Source organism: Rhipicephalus sanguineus, chromosome 5 (genome assembly GCF_013339695.2).
Source record: "Rhipicephalus sanguineus isolate Rsan-2018 chromosome 5, BIME_Rsan_1.4, whole genome shotgun sequence".
Lineage (NCBI taxonomy): Eukaryota > Metazoa > Arthropoda > Arachnida > Ixodida > Ixodidae > Rhipicephalus > Rhipicephalus sanguineus.
The window spans coordinates 59,379,694-59,388,713 of NC_051180.1; positions in this window are offsets into that span (position 1 = coordinate 59,379,694).

Below are 9,020 nucleotides of genomic sequence, written 5' to 3' on the forward strand. Positions count from 1 at the left end.
CCCTCTCCCTAAGGGGAGAGAGGGCGCGCAGCTTCGCGTAGCCGTGCGCCCTCTCCTCCCATAGGGAGAGGGCGCGACGCCGCGTCAAAAAGTCACGCGCTGACGCGCTGCAACGCGTACGTGTGTTCAGGTCTTAAAGCTTCTTGCACTGCTCGCGCTGGCCGCACGGGCGCACCATATCTTCCTTGCTAATTGCGAAGGGGTCGGCAGTCGTTGTTCTTAACTTCCACCACTGGAGCAAATCTAGAATGTCTTTGTGGACCTCTGCAGAATGACCACAGCTGTCCAGCTCATCCCTTCACTTCTCTCGTTGCCTAACGTCGTGCCGCTCTTCAATGTCATCTATAAACCTCCTCTTTGAGGGCTTCTCCTTGCAATTTTCAGCAGTGTATGTTATGAACGGTTTGCACCATGCTCGTTTTTTCGATAATTACAATTTTTTCGATATTATTCCCAACGATGTTGTACCGGTAGAAGGTGGTCATTGGACTACGCGGTTAGGACTGGCAGGAGGTGGACGAAGCGATTTCGATATATTTTCGGGGTTCGTTCGAGTTTAGTAATAAAGGCGCGACTAAGCTTCTCGAAGCTTACCCGACGCTACCCGACGAGCTACCCGACGTCGGCGGGGCCGACACCACGCCAGTATCGGCTAGCATACATAGGCCCAATGACGGCTTGCCATCATCGGCTGAATAACGGCAGGCCCGTCTCGAACCGACCCTGGCTAGCCCACGTCGGCCCGAAGTCGGCAAGCCCGCATCAGCCCAATGGCGGCTAGCCAACATCGGGCCGATGCAGGTGAAAGTAGCGCGAGCGTGATTTGCCGACGTGGGGGCAATACTGCTGCCGTCATTTGCCGACGTTGGGCCAAGATCGGTCCAATGGTGGCGTGCTGCCTGGGTATATGCCCAAACTCAGGAAAAATGACTAAACAAATATTTTTTACACAGAAAGTGTACTTCTGCCCTCAAAAGAAAGTACGAGTTCTTTATTTACTGCCGGGTAAACGCAACACTGTCTTTCAAGCCGTCCTATACATATACGACACTGGGCATTAGGGGTGCTTTTTGCGGGTGTGGTAAGCCTTCAAACGTTTGACGTGCACACCGACATTGCATTTCTTCCTCTGCATGACGTCTTTCATACAAAACACGCGTTTGTCCGGAGAAAGCAGTCGGCATTTCACGTGCACATCTTCTTCTCCATGGCGTCTTTCACACAAAGTACGCGTTTGCCCGGAGAAAGCGGTCGGCACGTGGCAGCATGAAAAGAAAGCAATGTCTAGGCTTTCACACGTTGAGAATGAGGCCTGCTTGGTGTGCTGTAGGTGGCGCTAGTCATCAGCTAAAGAAATATCGACGTTAGAGTGCATCAAAGAAGCGTCCTATATGTAGGACACTGGGCATATATGGGTCAAGAAACCACAAATAATGTCCCCCATGCTTTCTTTGGGTTAATTGTTCGTCAGTTTCATTAGTTGTGTATAACCGTGAAGTGTGCTTTGTAGCAGAGTATATTTCCCCTGAATGGGTCACTTCACGGCATAGCCACCACCACCCCAGCCCCTGCAGTGATGCTACTTTTCTATGCAGGTTACACGCGACACAGTACATCAATTCTTTCGTTTCAATAAAGTTGTTTCCACAATAAAGTTGTTTCCATTCCATTTTCTTTCGTTTCGAATACATACCTAGAAACTTTAAGTTTATTTAGGAGCAAATCTAATTACTGTCAATTACTGTAATATGCACTATGATATTTGCACGCAGTACAAACATCTCAATGATTCAGTAACCGAAAGTGTACCGTTAAAATTCAAGGGCACTTATGGCTTTCAACGCCTTGAAAAATGCTATACAGTTAGGCTTGTGCGAATATTCGAGCGGTTCGAATATTCGAACGAGAATTACAGTAATAACATTCGCTTCGAAATGAATTTAAATTATCCTACATTTCAAAGTCTTCTAAATGAACGAATAACATATACAGGGTGTTTCAAGAAATGTGTCCAACCTTCTCAAAAATTCAGGAAAATGAGATATTTGATTGCTGCCTTCAGAATTGGTTTTTCTGTAGTGGCAGGGATTTTAAGATGGTTAAAGGAATTATTTGGGACTGTAAATAAAAAAGTTAAATTAATTAACTTTTTAATTAGTGGAGTTAGGTGGTTGTGTCAAATAAGAGAATTGAAGTACTTCATGCCAGAAACCCAACCCAACTTTGAGATTTCGAAAAAGTGGCATCTAGTAATAATTGCGAAGTAATGAAATTCAACCAAGTTCAATGGCGAAACCTAAACAGAAACATGAAAGAACGCAACTGCCATATTCTTCTGAGACGTCTAAAATGAGTGAATGACTTTTTCTGTAGCGCTAGGCATCTTAAGATGGTTAGAGACATGACTTGAGAGAGTAATTAGGAAAGTTAAATTAATTAACTTTTTAATTAGTGGAGTTAGGTGACTTTGTCAAATTGGGGAATCGAAGTTCTTCGTGCCAGAAACCCATCCCAACATTAAGATTTCGAAAAAGCGGCCTCTAGTAATAATTACGAAGTAATGAAATTCAACCGAATTCGATGGCTTTCGCTGTTGAAAGCCGTTGCATTTCGTTGAATTTCATTACGCCACAACAATTACTAGAGGATGCTTTTTCGAAATCTCAAAGCTCGGATGGGTTCCTAGCGTGAAGAGCTTCAATTCTCCCATTTGACACAATCACCTAACTCCACTAGTTAAAAAGTTAATGTAACTTTGTTAATTACTGTCCTAAATGATGTCCTTAACTACCTTAAGATTCCTGCCGCTACAGAAGAAGCAATTCTGAAAGCCCCGAGCAAATATCGCATTTTCCTGATTTTTTGAGAAGGTTGGACACATTTCTTGAAACACCCTGTATAAACCACATGTAACTCTCTGTCAAGATAATTTCACTGCAGTGGAGGAGTGCTATACCGTGAATACACCAATCCAGAGGAAATGTGCACTGCCGCGAAGCCCGACTTCAAGGTTAAATGAACAAATTGCCCTCACATCGATTCATCATGTTTTAAGTTTGAAAGCTTGTTATACCGGCTCATATGTTCTAAGTATAGTAAATTTTAAAATGTAATGTATCTTATAGGTTATCACTTGCATTCTACCGAAAGTCAGATCCTGCTACTATTCAAAGTTGCTTCCATTTCCCTTTGAACCAAAAGGAATGACATTTGCACACGCCCTGTTTCAATTAAAAAAAAAAATATTGTTATGTACCGCTTACCTAGAAGACGAAGAGGAGGAGGACGTGTTCGTTGCTGCTTTCGCCATCTTGGTTGTCACCCCTATCTCTTGTGTCAATACTGTAAATACAGCCTTCTTCTGTCGTCTCCCCGTAACATCTTTGGTGGAGGCGCGGGGTACATCCGAAGCACACCACGGAACTTCGCAGCGGGCGTCTTCTTGGGCAATCCACCATGTCGACAAGCAGGCCCGTTGATCCTGCCCCCGCTACGCCAACTGAACCCAGCCACGTCGTTGTGACCCATCTAAGAGACCCTGGTACCTTCTGCGGAACTGACAACGTGCACGTCGAAAAGTGGCTGGCCGACTACGAGCGCGCCAGCAAGACCAACCGGTGGGATTCCACTTTGATGCTAGTCAACGTCAGTTCCTACCTCAGGGGAACGGCCAGTGTGTGGTTCGACACGCACGAGGAGGAGCTGACCAGCTGGGATGTGTGCAAACAAAAAATGAAAGACCTTTTCGGAAAGCCTATTGCACCTGCAATAGGCTGGGCGCACCGACTCGGTGCGCCCAGCCTATTGCCTGGGCGCACCGAGTCGGTGCTTTTACCGCCGGCGGGTAATGTTATGTGCCGCTTACCTAGAAGACGAAGAGGAGGAGGACGTGTTCGTTGCTGCTTTCGCCATCTTGGTTGTCACCCCTATCTCTTGTGTCAATACTGTAAATACAGCCTTCTTCTGTCGTCTCCCCGTAACAATATTGTACAGGTTAGTTGGGTCATGACAAATATGCTCATTTCTTTTTATAATATGTGATATACAGTAAAACCTCGGTGATACGACCCGGCTCGTACGAATTTCGGGGTAATACGAATTTTTCTGCGGTCCCGGCCAAGGCCCATTAGCCTGCATTGTATTGAAGTACGGTTGTTGCGAACCGATTTGCACCCCGCGACGTTTGATACGAACGTACACTAGCGCACAGGTACGAATAGGTGTTGCCCGCGCTGTCGCGGAAGACGCGGTAGTAGTGATGCAGAACTATCGATGGTACTATCGATACTATCGATAGCTGAGTCACTATCGAACTATCGATGGTAAAGGATACTATCGATAGTGCTATCGATAGTTTTAAATCAACAGCGCGAACTCATTGCAGCATAAACTTGGTTCCCCGCGCGCGTGGTACATAGTAGAGCCGGAGGAGCAGGCTGAAGGGCAAGAAAGTTGACATGCTTGCGTTCTTCACCAGAGTGCTTCGCTGACACATGGTGATAAAGTCAAACTATTAAGCTGTAGCGGAAAGGAAGCCGTTACATGGGGTGGAACTGCGCGGCTTCAGTTTTATATTGTATTTGATGATTGCAAAATAAAAAATTATCAAGAACTAAGTTTGTTAATTGTAAGATGTAACTGGTTGCTTTTAAATATTAATTTATTGATGGACATATGCCGCCATTTTCACTGCGCAAATAATTTCTCTCGATAAAAATTTCCTCATAAATTAAGCGAAGCTGATAGTAGGCTATCGCAAATATTTTGGCAGTTTGGCCAGCCAGCAACAGCATCGTGATTCGCACCACTATGGATAGTTTGTCACGTGGTTGTGACGTTGAAGAATGTTGCAGCAAGACTGGGAAATATGAAGCTCTTTTTTTGGTCGAACTTGCGCCCAGAAAATCAAAACTCAGAATACAAGCGATACACGCTGCGCACTGATTGCGGCGAGAACAGTCGCCGGCCGTCGAGTGAACGCTTAGTCTTTTATACATCAGTCATCAAACCTTCCAGTGTAAGCTCTGGAATAAACTTGAATATTCGCGTCCAGCGCGTAGAGGCTTAAAATGTCAAACAATCGCGAAACTTCTCAAACACTGCGGCGCGGTCTGCGTCAAACGCAGCTAAAAGTCTGTGGGTGAAATCCGAATACATCAAAACAAAGCAATAAACACGCGTGGCAGTAATATCGCTACTAATATTACCAATGGTACTACCGATTCGACTATCGATAGTTTATCGATAGTAGTACTATCGATAGTTTGTTTACACTATCGATAGTTTCAAAGAAACTATCGATACTATCGATAGTCAATTTACCGATAGTTCTGCATCACTACGCGGTAGTCACGCGTGGGCGCGGGCATACGCGCTGCGCGACCATCAACGGTGCGTCGTCGCCTCCGAGATAGTGCGCGCGAATCTTGGAGGCCTTTAGGCGCCTTCGCGTTTAGATTAGATGACGTTGACGTCACGCTTTATTTTTTCCAACGCGTTGACGCGTGCTCCTGTGCTCGAGGCAGCAACGTCTTTGCACTGTGTTAACACGTGCCTGCCACGTCGATGCAAGCCATGTCCCCGTAACCAGACGTTCTATGAAACAAGACTGAAACTTGGGCTGCGGGTCCGTCATGAAGTCCCATTAAAGATTGACGAAGACCCCAAGACACGAAGCGGAGGGTCTTGGCGAAGGATCTTGGCCTCTATCTATCATGTGCAAAGCGCTCCTTAACTCACTTTCGCCGCAGTACTCAGTTGTCATGCAGAAAAGCGTAGTGAGATTAGGAAGGGGCTACTGGCGGTCACGGGGCACAACACATCTGGTTCATTAATTTCACGCGCGCGCATGCACCGTACATTTACGAGTACAAGTATGATAAAAAACTTTACTGGCAATCATTCAGAGCTGTCGATGACGTCGCTGCGGCCCTGAGAAACGCTAAATCAAAACGCATGCCAACTTTCTTTTGTCGCATACTAATTTTCCATGTTTTCTGGTGATACGAATTTCGGATCATACGAATATTTTTGGTTACCCCGCGAGATTCGTATCACCGATGTTTTACTGTATACCATTTCAATTCGATTCGAAATTATTGGACCAAATCACTATTCGCTTCGAATTCGCTTCATACCTCAAATTTACTATTCGCACAAGCCTATAGATATACAGTCGATCCCGGGTATATCGAATCACAGTTGAACCCCTGTATAAGAGACATGCACCAGGGAGCAGCTCTTATCCTTTAGATGAGGGGTCTCTTACAAGAAGGGTACCATGTTCGGATTTTCTGATCAACCCCTATTTTGATGCAGGCACTGTCTCTTGTACCCATTGGTCTTTTACTTGAGTGTCTCTTAAAGGGGTTCAACTGAATTCGCAATATCGAACAGTTGAGAAGTCTCCTTGAATGTCCCGTGCAAAAGTATGGGGCTGGTGCACACGTATGCTCAAGTGGCGCAAAGGCAGTGTCATTCCATTACGTTGCGCTGGTTGGTTGCGAAGTGCCTGTGAGTACACCAGCTTGTTTGATGCACGACCTGTAGGTTGTAATGCGCGGCATTATGTTTTCAGGGAGGCCAATTGCCAACAGCACCAAAATGAGATGAATATAAAGTGACTAGGTGGCTTTGTCGCAATGATCCCATTCCCTTCCTTGTTTACTCACGCACAATGACACGCGGGCTCCAAAAGCATAGCCATTGAGATCTGCAACTTACACTCGGCAACGTTTCTTGGCAGTGCCTGGCAGTGCTGTGGAAGCTCCATAACCGAAACGTGTGCCTGCATGTGTGCCAGGAAATGGTACCTATCTCTATTTTCCAATTTTCAGATATACCTAGCTCAAATAACTAAAGGCTTTTTCATTATAAAAAATAAAACAAGTATGGTAAGCTATTGGTCGAAAAAATAGTTCCGTTGAAATTTCCTTCCTTTTTCATTTTTTGGACGGCACCACGTTTTCCACACGCCTGTTCTCACAGTAAACATGGCGTCCCGGATGCTGGCTGGACCATGTGCGACCGCAGCTCGCCGTTTCGTTCTTTGAGAAAGACATACTGAAATTGTGACAGAAAGTGGCTGTCAAAGCGTACCAAGCAAGTTATGTGCAACGTCTATGCGGGGGTAAGGTGCTGTCAGCCTGAATGGTTGACGAGTGCTGTGTGCCATTCTGTAGGCGAGCTTGGCGGAGTGAGTGAGCGAACAGTGGCCCGAATTAAGGCTGAAACACTGCGGGCCCCAGTTTCTTCCCCAAAGTGCAAGGCACTGAATTTCTCGGGAGCTTACAAATGCATGACCAGCAAGACGAGACTGCTCTATACACATTTGCATGAACAGAGATGAAAAAATGTTGCAGTGGCTTAGCTCGGCTATGCCAGGATAACGTAGCATTAGCAAAAGGCTCAGCTGATTGTTCTTAGCTTTCCTGATTGTCTAGGATTACCTTGATTATCATGCTTACTGCTGCTCCAATGACACACACATGGTAGACATATTATGTGGCACATGTATATTTATTTTGCCAGGCAACTACTTCGGGACCCGATGAGTTAAGCTTCTCCGCTCTCCTGCGCCGTTGAGCAGCATTTGCGCTCTCCTTCTCCATGGCTAAACAACACTGCAAACGCCAGTCATAGGCGCTATCAAGCGGCTCCAGCGCAGTGTCAGACGGCGACTGCACAGCGAAGGCGAATAGCTGCGCGCGCGCCGGCGCCAGTACGTTTACCTCGGCTGCGACGTCACTCCTCTGGAAAGCGCAGACCGGCGGCAGCGAGTCGCGCGCGGCAGTGGCGGAGAGCGCGGGAGGTGCCGGCTCCGATGCGCCAGCTGTGTGACATCACTGATCCTCGCACATGCGCAGCACGGCTCTTCAGGAGCCACGCGAAACTGGCTTGGCTAGGCCAGTGTAGCGAACGCTACAAAAGCTTTAGCAGTCATCACACTCAGTGAAGGTGCATGACCAGCGAAGCTCCATAAAAGAATCTCTCAGTCTCTTTTGAATTAAGCGTAAGCTCTTAAAAATCATCCAATACAGCGGCATCAGGGTGCTTGCATCATTTGGCTGCGATGTGTGCTTTGCATCGTTTGTCATCTTGTACAGCTTGCATAGCTAGAGTACACGCTGTCTATTTCGGCTGTACCATGGTTTAAAAGACTAAATGTCGACATTCAATCATGTGGCACATACCCGCATACCAGGCGCACACACAACTTTCTTTGACTGAATACAAATACGTGGAACCTAAGCTTCACTGTTACAGAGGCTGCAAAATGCTGTGAAAAGTTTCTGAAAAGTGGAAAATTTTCTGATTATCAGTCTATGTACAGTAATTAGTTGTATCTATGCACACTGATAAGAATGTCACTCTATCTGTCACACTTTTCATGTATGGTATGTTTCTCTAAATGAGCTGCAAGCAAGGAAAACCGAAGCAGGAACTGAAATTGGCTGCAAGCTGCCGGGTTACACGCATAGCAACAACAAATACGTGGATGCCCCGCATCCGTAACCTTAGCTCCACTACCAAGATAAGTTGTCGCCGAGTGTAGTGACGTACTTTCGGCATTTTCGGTTATCAACTACAGAACTACAGATTTCGGAGGCTACCTTTTTTTGCGTATTACGCCAAAGGAGCGGTTGCTAGCTACAAATTCACAAGTGCCATCACCAAGATGTTGACGGTGAGGACGTGTTCCCATGCTTTCTCCTGTGGGGTTTATGGGCAGCGTTCTCTCTTGTGGCGTAGAGGACTTGTGTACTTCTCGCTTGGTTCCCGATGAATCCTCAGTCAGTAACCGAACTAAACATTGACCCGCTTGTAGTGGTAAAAATGATGACTGGTGCTTGGAACAATGTCAAGCCAAGCACCATCATGAACTGTTTCCTTGAGGGCTTTGGTGTGACGTGACGACTTTAGGTGCGTAACGACTGCTGACAACAGTGTACGGTGCCTCAGCGAATTTTGCGAGTTATTAGTATTTCCAGGTGCCATATCTAACTGGGGTACAGCCAACG